This window comes from Pinus tabuliformis, chromosome Q, assembly GCF_031772625.1.
Source record: "Pinus tabuliformis cultivar Carrire ecotype Pingquan chromosome Q, CPIR1, whole genome shotgun sequence".
Classification (NCBI taxonomy): Eukaryota; Viridiplantae; Streptophyta; class Pinopsida; order Pinales; family Pinaceae; genus Pinus; species Pinus tabuliformis.
This window is the reverse complement of record NC_142296.1, coordinates 115453656-115462640: the sequence shown is the minus strand read 5'-3', so window position 1 is coordinate 115462640 and position 8985 is coordinate 115453656. Positions and strand designations below refer to the sequence as shown.

The 8985-nt window shown below is 41.0% G+C and overlaps 1 pseudogene; it reads right to left on the bottom strand.

The window, feature by feature from the left end:
* Window positions 1-377: 377 nt before the first annotated feature.
* LOC149218499 (AAA-ATPase At3g28510-like) lies at window positions 378-8550 on the bottom strand (annotated as a pseudogene).
* Window positions 8551-8985: the final 435 nt, after the last annotated feature.

The window sequence follows — 8985 nt, the reverse complement described above, 5'->3', positions numbered from 1 at the left end:
GAGTTACTGTTGGTGACTCCAAGATGGAAATACAAAATAGCTCTTCTCTGAAAGTTTTCCTTAGTCAATTTGACATATTAATTTAAAATATTTTAAAATTATATATATATTAGAGATATACCTATGAATCTACTTCAATCAAATACCAAATGAAAATGTTATTATTAAAATTTTGTCTCGTCATCACTCCTCAAAATGTAAAATGAAAAATGAAAATTATTTGATATATCATTTTAAAATCTATTTTATAAGAAGTATCTAAAATTTGTTTGATATGTCTTAGAAGAAGAAACTCCATACATCTCTCTATTGCATTTACTGCTACATAAATATGATAAGCATGGAACGAAAAAATATCTATATTATAACATCACAATCTCACACAGTTCAACGTATACAATCTCACACAGCACATAAACATATTGAACCTCCCAACTCATAAAATATAACATCACATTGCACCCGTCATAGGTATGATACAGCATGTGACATCATTATTAATAGTCAATTACTTAATCTTATTCTTCTACGTTGCTATTTCTCACCATTATTCTGATATAATATATCTCACCATTATTCTGATATAATATATGTACAATATCTTCTGAAGACTTGTGCTCTGCTGCAGATAACCTCACTGAATGTGTGCTGACATCATACTTGGCCTTCCGTCCGGGAAGCATTTTATTCTGACCTATCCTTCAAAGCGGCACTAGCTGCTCTTTCTTTGGCCTCGCGAAGAGCTTCAATTAGGTTTTCGAGCGCAGTGGTGGGATGGTCAGCCATCTTCATTAGATGTTCAGCTACATCTGCAGGTGTCATCTGAGCGGCCTCCATCACATCCTGGATCTCAGGAAACAGAGCATGTTGGGTATTTTTAATGGAGAAATACCAAAACCAGAATAAAAATTCACCACAGAGACAATATTCTGTTTACTCTGTCCAGGATCTTTTGCAGAGAACCTCTTTAAAAAAAATTAACTCAGAACACAGTCCATTACACAGTTACAAAAAAAATTCTATTGATTTAAAACAAAAAGACTGATACATGCTTCATCCTCTGTGCAGAGAGGGATTCACTAAACAAACTCTGTCTCTGTATTTTCTTGTTTTCCACTGCTGTGGATGTTACATAAACCAATTTCAAAACATACCTCTGTTTTTCAATGGCAAGCATAAAACATTACATCACAGTTTTTCAAACTCTATCGCACTGCTGTGCGTTCTCTTCATTTCCATGAGCTACTAAAAAAACACGGGCTCGACACACTGTTTTTTATATAACATGCATACCAAAAAAAAACTACACTAAACTACCACGCATAGTCTATATTTATGACAACGTGTACATAAAAAAACATATAAAAAAATATAAAGTGTATGCCCATCACTACATTAAAGACATGCCCTTAACGATGTTAAAAACCTCCACCTAAATCTACGAAAAAACATTAAATTCCATAAGTTTCACTACGGCGGTCAACGGGAAAAAACTTCCACTCTACTCAAAAATTGATTTGACGTGGGCTGTAAGCATCTTCGGGAAGTCAACGGCGGAGATCACGCGATCAAATCGCTGAGCCGATCCAACGTGGTTCGCACACCCTCCTCCGGCAAACCAAACGACTTTTACCGTCCGGGGAAAGTGGTTTTTGGGCGTTCGTACATGGGACACGTGGCGGCAAGTGACTGTGTTCGGAGCTCCTCCTGCTCGTACAGTGTTTGGAGAATGGCGGTGCGGGGAGACCGGGCGGTTTTCCAAAAACCACCGTCGCGCTGTTCAAATTAACAATTTAACACTCCCCTTTAATTTTAACAGCCGCACGTTCGGTCATTCCCAAACACTTCCTCAAAAATTCGAAACTCTTTTGAACTAATGGCTTTGTCAAGATGTCTGCAACCTGTTCCTGGGTCGTGCAATGCTCTAGGACAATTTCTCCATTGTTCACTAATTCTCTGATATAGTGAAACCTTGTATCAATGTGTTTCGTTCTTTTATGAAACACTGAATTCTTTGACAAAGCAATAGCTGAGCTATTGTCACAAAAGACCACTGTCGCTTTTGCCTGCTCTTGGCCTAAGCTTCTCAACATCCTTCTCATCCATACTGCCTGACATGCTGCTGCTGTCGCTGCCACATATTCTGCCTCTGCTGTAGACAATGCTACAATGGACTGCTTCTTGGAAGCCCATGAAATGGCTCCTGAACCCATGTTAAAAACATAACCGGAAGTGCTCTTCCGATCATCTACACTTCCAGCCCAATCGCTATCAGTGTATCCAATTAAATCTGAACTTTCTGAGGCATGATATAAAATTCCAAACATTTTGGTACCTTTGACATACCTCAAAATTCTCTTTGCTGCCTGCCAATGTGTCTCCTTTGGCCTCTCCATAAATCTGGAAATCAAACTAACAGCATACATAATATCAGGCCTAGTAGCTGTTAAATACATAAGGCTGCCCACAATGCTTTTATACAAGCTAGGATCAAAATCCTTGCTGCTGTCCTCTCTGCTGAGCTTTAATCCCATCACTGTGGGAGTGATTGCTGCCTTGCACTCTTGCATGTTAAATCTGTCCAAAACTTGATTTACATACCTTGCTTGAGATATAAAAATTCCTTTTTCATTTTGATCTACTTCTATGCCTAAGAAGTATCTCAACAAACCCATGTCAGTGATTTCAAATTCATTCTTCATGACTGATTTAAAATTCTCAATAAGATAAATATCATTTCCAGTGAAAATGACATCATCTACATACAAGACAACAATTAAAATTTTACCATCCTTTTCCTTGATGTAGACTGTGGGTTCTCCTTCACATTTGTCAAATTCATTATCCAATAGATATGAATCTATCCTGCTGTACCATGCTCTTGGCGCTTGCTTCAGCCCATAAAGAGCTTTCTTCAATTTGCACACTTTGTGCTCTTCTCCTTTCTTCTCATAACCGAGAGGCTGTTCAATGTACACCTCTTCCTTCAACACTCCATTTAGGAATGCTGACTTCACGTCCATTTGGTAGACTTTCCATTTGTTTTGTGCTGCTATGGACAACACTGCTCTCACGGTTTCCATTCTTGCAACCGGGGCGAAAGTCTCCTCATAATCTCTCCCATACTGCTGCTTATACCCTTTGACAACCAGCCTTGCTTTATGCCTTTCAATCTTGCCTTCAACACTGCTCTTGGTCTTATAGACCCATTTCACACCAATGACTTCTTTGCCTTTTGGTAACTCAACCAAATCCCATGTTTTGTTTCTCTCTATGGCATTCATCTCCTCATCCATAGCTTCTATCCATTTCCTATCTTTAATAGCTTCTTCAAAATGAATAGGATCATCAACATGACAAAACAAGGCAAATAAGGAATTCATTCCTTCTTCATAAATCTCACTTAAATTTCTAAACTTCTTACCTCTTTCACTTGGTGTGCAAGTGCTTGAAGATGCACTTGAGTTTCCTCCTTGTGGTGTGCTTGGAGAAGCACTCTCATTGATCCTCAATGGTGTACCTTGCTGTTCTTGTGTTGGTGCTGCTGTTTGGGGATTCATTTCAGCCACCTCCTCTTCATCCTCATCATGAGACAAACAGTTTTTAACATTCACTGTTTTCTCTATGCTTCCATCCCAAGCTTCTTCCTCAATGAATTGAACATCCCTGCTTACAAAGAACTTCTTGGTAGATGGGATGTATAGCCTGTAGGCTTTGGATTCATCACTGTATCCAATGAAGATGCATTTCTCCCCTTTGCTGTCCAACTTCCTCCTTAGTTTATCTGGAATGTGTGCATAGGCCACACACCCAAAAAATCTCATGTGGGTGACTCCTTGCTTTCTCCCACTCCATGCCTCTTCTGGCACTTTGTTCATGACTGCCTTTGTAGGACACCTGTTCAAAATATACACTGCACAATGTACAGCTTCAGCCCAATACTCATTTGGCAAATGCTTTGCCTTCAACATGCTCCTTGCCATCTCCATGATGGTTCTGTTCTTCCTTTCAGCAACTCCATTTTGCTGTGGGGTGTACCGAGTTGTGAACTGTTTATGTATTCCATTTTCTCTACAAAACTTTAGGAATTCATTTGAGATATACTCACCTCCTCTATCAGTTCTCAATACTTTTATGTGCAGCCCGCTTTGGTTCTCCACAAGTGCTTTGAAGTTTTGGAATTTCTCAAAGACTTCACTTTTGTTCTTGAGGAAATATATCCAAGTCTTTCTTGTAAAATCATCAATGAATGTCAAGAAATATAGGCTGCCAGCTAATGATGGAGCTTGCATTGGTCCACACAAATCTGAGTGGATAATCTCTAAGGGTGCCTTTGCCCTTATACTTTTCCCTGATGGAAAACTCTCTCTATGTTGTTTGCCCAATATACAACCTTCACAAAGGCTGTCCGGCTTCTCTATCAATGGTAATCCCTTTACCATTCCTTTTCTGCTCAACAAATTTAGACCTCCAAAATTTAGATGCCCGAATCTCAGGTGCCATAACCAGTTCTCATCCTTTGGCACGCTTTGGAAGGCCTCTTGGGTGACTGCTGCCATTTCCTTCTTGTTCTTCAAGTCTGCCCTGATCCGGAGAGGGAACATCCTGTTCCTTGTCATCTTCACTTCAGCAATGCATCTTTTGCTGGGTGGTATGTCCATGATGGTGCACACATCATTTACAAAGTAAACATTGTAACCCTTTTGGATAAGCTGTCCAACACTCAATAGGTTACATCTCATTCCGGGGACATAGTAGACATCTGCTATGGTTTTCCTTTCTCCCTGTTTTGTAAGTATTTTTACCTCCCCTTTTCCCATAACAGACACTTTACTATCAGTTCCTAGTGTGACCTCTGATTTCAAATTCTGATTTAAGGCTGAAAAGAGGGCTATATTCCCTGTCATATGGTTGCTGCAACCTGAGTCTAAAAACCAAATGTCTTCACTATGTGTTTCAGCCATGTTACAAGCTAACAGGACATTTTCTTGACTGCTGTTTTCTCTTGTAACATTTGCATTCTGTCTGCTGTTCATATCATGATGTTTCTTTCTACAATCACTAGCATAATGTCCATACTTTTTGCAATAATAGCATTGAACATTAGATTTATCATACCTTTGTCCTTGAGCCTGATACTGATCTCTTTGTTGGCTGCTGCCTTGACCTTGGTTCTGATTTGGATTGCTGCCTCTTCCTTGTGCATTTGCTGGGCTGTTCCTTCCACCTCTGTTCTGGCTTCTGCCTCTTCCTCTTCGGTTTCCTCTTCCTTGACCTCTTCCTCTTCCAAAGGACATCTGGGTCTTGAAGGCTTGCTCAAGAGATGAGTTTTCATTCCTACTCAACCTCTGCTCATGAGTTATCAGTGATGCATGTAGCTCATCAACTGAATATTTTGAGAGATCCTTTGTCTCTTCAATGGTGGTGACTATGGCATCAAACCTTGAGGGTAAGACCCTCAATATTTTCTCCACTATTCTTCTATCTTCAATTGTTTCTCCATGAGTTCTCATTTGTGTGATTACACCAATCACATGAGTGAAGAATGATTCAATGTTGTCTGACTCCTTCATGTTCAAATTTTCAAAATCCTTTCTCAACATTTGCAATTTCGCTGTCTTCACTCTCTCCATGCCTTGATAGGCTGTCTTGAGAGTTTGCCATGCTTCATGTGATGTTGTAGCTGCTGCTATCCTTGGGAATATACTCTGGTCCACTGCTTGATACAACAAGACAATGGCCTTTGCATCCTTCTTCCTGTTGAGCTTCAGCTGATCCTTCTCTCCCTGAGTTAATGCATTGAACTCAGTTTCATCTGCTGGTTCCTCAAACCCATATTCTACTAGTTCCCATATATCTTGAGCGATGAACAAAGCTCTCATGGTTATAGACCAGTAGTCATAGTTCTTCCCATTAAAGTGTGGGAGCTGGGTGTTGAACATACCCATGCTTGTGCTTGCAATTCCTTGCATCTTGAACTATGGTTTTAAATCCTTGACTGTGATTTTTTTTTAAAAACTGACTGTCTTCAGCAATAACAAGAGAAATGCTTTTGGGGAATACCTGAATCCTTCGCTGTCTGAGTCTTCTAACTGCCTGAGAGGTTTTGCTGCAGCAACAACCTTCTCCCTTCAGCTTCTTTAACCTTTTTAAAGAGCCTGGTCCTGCTCTGATACCACTGTTGGGTATTTTTAATGGAGAAATACCAAAACCAGAATAAAAATTCACCACAGAGACAATATTCTGTTTACTCTGTCCAGGATCTTTTGCAGAGAACCTCTTTAAAAAAAATTAACTCAGAACACAGTCCATTACACAGTTACAAAAAAAATTCTATTGATTTAAAACAAAAAGACTGATACATGCTTCATCCTCTGTGCAGAGAGGGATTCACTAAACAAACTCTGTCTCTGTTTTTTCTTGTTTTCCACTGCTGTGGATGTTACATAAACCAATTTCAAAACATACCTCTGTTTTTCAATGGCAAGCATAAAACATTACATCACAGTTTTTCAAACTCTATCGCACTGTTGTGCGTTCTCTTCATTTCCATGAGCTACTAAAAAAACACGGGCTCGACACACTGTTTTTTATATAACATGCATACCAAAAAAACTACACTAAACTACCACGCATAGTCTATATTTATGACAACGTGTACATAAAAAAACATATAAAAAAATATAAAGTGTATGCCCATCACTACATTAAAGACATGCCCTTAACGATGTTAAAAACCTCCACCTAAATCTACGAAAAAACATTAAATTCCATAAGTTTCACTACGGCGGTCAACGGGAAAAAACTTCCACTCTACTCAAAAATTGATTTGAGGTGGGCTGTATGCATCTTCGGGAAGTCAACGGCGGAGATCACGCGATCAAATCGCTGAGCCGATCCAACGTGGTTCGCACACCCTCCTCCGGCAAACCAAACGACTTTTACCGTCCGGGGAAAGTGGTTTTTGGGCGTTCGTACATGGGACGCGTGGCGGCAAGTGACTGTGTTCGGAGCTCCTCCTGCTCGTACAGTGTTTGGAGAATGGCGGTGCGGGGAGACCGGGCGGTTTTCCAAAAACCACCGCCGCGCTGTTCAAATTAACAATTTAACAGAGGATGGTCTTCAATGGCGAGATAATTGCGGGCAAGAATCTTGAATGCTCTAAAAGTGCAGAATGAGAGCAGAATGTGTTTGTCCATTCGACCAGACCGGAGAAGCGCCCGGTCGAGCCTGTCGATGTGGTTTGTGGTGAAGACGAACAATCTCTCGCTTCCGCAACACGACCACAAGCCGTCCGTGAAGTTCAAAACTCCGGAAAGGGTCACTTTGCTGTCGTAGTCCTCTTCGCTCTCCTTGGGCTTTCCGGAATCAGACGACTTCTCTTTCTGTTGTTGCTTCTTCTTCTTCTTGCGGTCTGAGAGATCGAGAGAACAGTCGATATCTTCTATTACGATGATGGATTTATTTGTGGTGGAGAAGAGAAGCTTTCTGAGTTCTGTGTTGTTCTTCACTTGGGTCAGCTCCAGGTCGTAGATGTCGTACTCGAGAAAGTTAGCCATGGCGGCAATCAAACTGGACTTGCCCGTTCCAGGGGGGCCGTAGAGCAAATAACCCCGCTTCCACGCCCGCCCAACTTGTCTGTAATACTTCTCTCCCCTCATGAATCTCTTGAGGTCTTCCACGATCTCCTCCTTCACCTCTGGTTCCAGAGCCAAAGTTTGGAAAGTCGAAGGATGATCGAACACAACGGGAGTCCACACCCTGTTCCGGAATTCATAGTCCTTGGAATCAGATTTATTGGTGTGAATCTTCCGGTACCGGCTTCTAATCTCCAGTGTTTTCGCTTCTTCCATGACGTAAGGAAGATACTCATCGAATATCTTTTTCTTGTGTTTCTTGTTGAATGTTAACTCGTAATAGCGTTTCTCCTCGGTGTTTGTGTCCCACGAGAATAAGACCGTCTGTTTCGACTCTCTACTGTGGAACACCCACCACACATTGATACCCTCATATGCATCTGCGATCTGCTCGTTTCTGTCCATGCTGAACGTAAATTCCCTGTTATTCTTCGGCTTCTTCAGCTTTAATCTCTTTGCCGCCGAAGACGACTTTACGCTCAGGTAAGTCTGCACTGCCTCGTAAACTTCGCTTACTTTCATCCCATCGTTCTCCTCTATCATAACTGAGATGTAAGGAGACATTATCCCAATGACCCTGTGCGTCCACTTTGAAAACAAATCATAAAATTCTGGGGGAACATATTCCCTGGCCATGGTCCACATGAATATCAGGGAAGCCATGATCGACAACAAATTCGACATGAGCTCCATTTTCAAGAAACCAGGAAACCACGCAAAGAAATATTAAACTAAGAATACCTCGAGCCTCTTACTCAGATGAGCTCGGCCTGGCTATTTTATGGGCCTCCATTGGAATATGAAGGAGCGAAGAATTTACCTGGAAATGTCTTGTTGGACAGGAATTTCATTTTCATGTATTCTTTACTACGTACCAGGAAGGACCCTTGATGGGATGCCATGTGGTCGCTGGGCCCTGCTGAACTCTATGGCCTATTTCACAACGCAGATACAACGCTAACGCCAAAGTCAAGTTATCAATAAATTCCAAATATGAAAACCTTTATCAATAATTAACTAAATTTGATTGCTTGCCATTACTATATGAACTAACAGAAGACCATTACTATCAGCATGCTGTTACGCAGAAACGCCGAGTGGTCCAAACTTTTGAGGAGGCAGCTTTCGTCACGGCTCATGTCACAACCAGCGTGCTATGGAGTCATGGACGCAGAGACGCCGTGTGGAAAGAAACGAATGTGGATGGATTCCAATTTTCAATGAAAGTGTGTTTTCTTCGGGCCGAAGGAAAGATATATAATATCAATTTTCACGAATATGGTACTTCGAAGAAAAACAGTAATGGTACTTCCAGGAATTTCCACCGGTTATTGAATATTATTGGCCA